The following is a 3,684-nucleotide window of genomic DNA, read 5'->3' as shown; positions in this document are numbered from 1 at the left end:
TCGCTGAGTCATCACCCGACTCACTGATTCGAGTCTCAACTCAAAAGGGTTTAGGGTTTCGCGACCTGACTCGCCGAGTCCAAGAACAGACTCGCCGAGTCCAAGACAATCTTCAACCAACTCATCGAGTTGTTCATCCAACTCGCCGAGTCCATGCCTAACTTCAACCGACTCGACGAGCTGTTCATCCTACTCGTCGAGTTCCTCCTCATCTTCAAGCTACTCGCCGAGTCCACTCGAAGGACTCGCCGAGTCTATCCAGTCCTCAATCCATGCAGTGGCTTTTCGAGCCAAACAGAACTTCCAACTCATAGATCCACACTTCTAGGGCCTATTCCCCACGTAAAGTGGCAAACTTTACGTGTAGATTGAGAGATCTATGCTCAAAGCACACTAAACTAGGGTTTATGGCAAACATGCTTCCTCAACATACCAAGGGCTGATACTTTAGGGGATTCAAGACCAAAACTAACATGGATCTGAGGTAGCAACCCCAGATCTGAACCTCCAACCCGAATTGGTTACAAAACATACCAATAATGACCAAAACTCACACATAAGAATAGATCTATATGCAAAAGGGAGTCCAATCAACAGCTTATTACCTCCAAATGATCTGAAATGTCTTCTCAATCTTGGATCTACAGTCCCTTCTTGCTCTTCCAAGGCTTTTCTTCCTTCTCCACGCTTATAGTGCTCTCTTTGATGCAAGATCTAGCTCAAAAACGGATATGGCGGCTAGGGTTGATGTTCTGGGGGGTAAAGAGGCACTAAAGGAACCCTAAGAAAGAGAATGAGACGCTTAAATAGGCTCCAAGTCCCGGATTTAGGGTTTTCCTCGTTCAGACCCAACTCGCCGAGTCTCCTTGGCCGACTCGCCGAGTCGGTCGCTAACACCTCAACCCGGATCCCGCTCGGACTCGCCGAGTCCCTCCTTGGACTCGCCGAGTCTCTTCTTAAAATTGAGGTCTTCTTTCTTTTCTTGACTTTCCAAACTTTGGGGTGTTACAACTCTCCCCCACTTAAACTAAACTTCGTCCTCGAAGTTTGCTATGATCAACTGCCTGCGAACTGCCTCCAACTCTTTGTCTGGAAAATCCCTCACCCTTTTGTCCATCACTCCAGCCACTCACAGTGCCGATCACTACCGATAGAACATACTAAATCCTTCTCTTTCCCATAATCTCTTCAACGTTACTTCCTCCGACTGAAAATCCTGCTGCCTCCCATCCGCCTACCGGATGTACTGAGACTACTCTGGTCTAACCAATCTCCCTATATCTGAGTTACCGGACTCCCACCGGTCACTACACTCCATCGCAAACTCCTAGTCTCTTCCAGCGACTCCTAAAGATACTTCGATTATCTATAACTGTTCTATCCATCCTGCCGCTCCTACCGAAACGATGCTGCTGGAACCAGCTTGCTTTTATCCCACCTGATTACTCATCTCCTACTTACTCGAGCCTTTCCTCCTGAATGAAAAGCTACCTGCCTAGCCATCCCTACAAATCACTTATACTCGGCAAAAGGCTCAACTGATCCTGCTGAGAGGGACTTGCCAATTCCAAATCAACCAACTATACCGTCAGCACTTGCATTCCAACGCAAAACAATACTGAGCCAGAACCCTGAAACCCTCCAAACACTGAACTGCCTGCAATACTGAACATGCCTGAAACACTAAACTGCCCGAAACGCTGAACCGACTGAGACGCTGAACGGCCTGAAACACTAAACTGACTGAAACACTGAGCTACCTGAAACACTGAACTCCAACCCAACTGTGGAGTCAAGGGACTCCTCACTTAGTCTCTTCCACGACTTCTGAACGAAATCTTCCTCTAGGACTAGTTTCCACTAGCTATTCTGTCACTGTGGCTCTCGCAACCTTCCGATCCAACCGATCGGATCCATACGTCACATCCTGACATCATCAATTCCACAACTAACAACATATTGGCTCCCAGACTGACTGTAGCCCACAACATACCCGAACCCCAGCGGTCCACTGCTACTCTGATCTCATAACTGATGTGACGATCTATAGCCCAAATTGCTGACTTAGCCATAACTGATCTATTTGGGAAATCCGAAATCTAACCCGTGGATTCCCATATCCTCACTGCTGCACTCGAACTGGTGAGTACTACTGCTTTCCCGCGTCTAACACGCGCTCATGCTACCTACCAATAAAAGACTGCGACTACGCTCGCGGACTTACAACTCTCTAATGCTACCTGGCTGCTAGTGAATGCTACGGCTACCCCCGCAGACTTACAACACCACTACTACCATCTGACTGCTAGTGAATGCTACGGCTACCCCCGCAGACTTACAACACTACTACTGCTATCTGACTGCTAGTGAATGCTACGGCTACCCCCGCAGACTTACAACACTACCACTGCTATCTGACTGCTAGTGAATGCTACGGCTACCCCCGCAGACTTACAACACTACCACTATCTCAAGAACATCCTGACTATCCCTAGTCCCGCTAGTGATTCCCCAACCCGATTTCTAAAAAGACAGTCCTTAGACTTTGAATTCTGCATCATCCTCGACACCTTATATCCTTGATATACTTAGCGCTTCGTCGAGGAATCCTTCGGCTTGGTTCCCAAACCAACCGTCTACTAATCCAGATACAAGAAGCTATTGTTGGGAAGTTTCCAACCTCCCAACTCCTGAATCTACGCAACCTGCATGCTGCCCCAGACACTGGCTACTAATACGAAAACATCTCTTGTTACCCGTTCTCAGGATCTTCATTCCGACTCTCATGCGTCCGACAGGTGGTCCTCCAATCCTGGATTCCCAACCAGCTTCTAACCATCTCGATTACATGAACTAACTGCTGGGAAAAGTTCTCGAACTCCCGATTCTGAACTTCTCAATCCATCCATCACTGTGCTACTACCATTTCTTCTCGGAGGCTGCGCACTCATTCTGGGTCTACGTGTCTCTTATCCATGAATACTCGGAGGGTTCTCCCCCACTTCGATCCTGCTTACCCCTTGCTGCTTCACACTCAAAAGAGATCCTGATCTTCACTACCATTCTGGAACATCTACTAGGGAACCCAAGCCTGCCAGGTAGGAATTTAACCAATCCATCCCAATCACTAACCACTCCGAACTAGTGAAACAAACCGAATCTCTCTCTCAACCATGCTACAGTTACTGCATCCTCCGAAACCTTCTCCATAAGAGCACATCCCCTAACTACCAACCAATTATCCGAGGTATGCAAATGGCATATAATATAATCACAAGCAAGCCACACTATAACACAACACTTATACCATAATTTGATGCAGAACCATAACAATATAATCATGACATAAACTGACAGAAAAACAAAAGTTACGTACCTTCATTACTCAGTGCTGCTCGAATCCCTGCTGAAATCTACCGGAAAACTCGGCTCTGAGCCGTAGGCACCCTTGCCGGGCCTCGACAACTGCTGGCGGTACTCGAAGTCCCAAGGGCAGGAGCTGGCACCTGCCCTGCTGGATACAAACTCGGACAGTGGCCCTTCTTGTGGCCCCTCTGACTGCAATGGAAACATAACGGATCAAGCCCCTGGGCGATGGTAACAACACAGTCTCTGCTAAAATGACCAATCTGGCCGCACTTGAAACACCCAGCATCGCCACCACTCCTACGCCTACACACACCC

Source organism: Lactuca sativa, chromosome 4 (assembly GCF_002870075.4).
Source record: "Lactuca sativa cultivar Salinas chromosome 4, Lsat_Salinas_v11, whole genome shotgun sequence".
Lineage (NCBI taxonomy): Eukaryota > Viridiplantae > Streptophyta > Magnoliopsida > Asterales > Asteraceae > Lactuca > Lactuca sativa.
Note: the sequence above shows the minus strand (reverse complement) of the source record.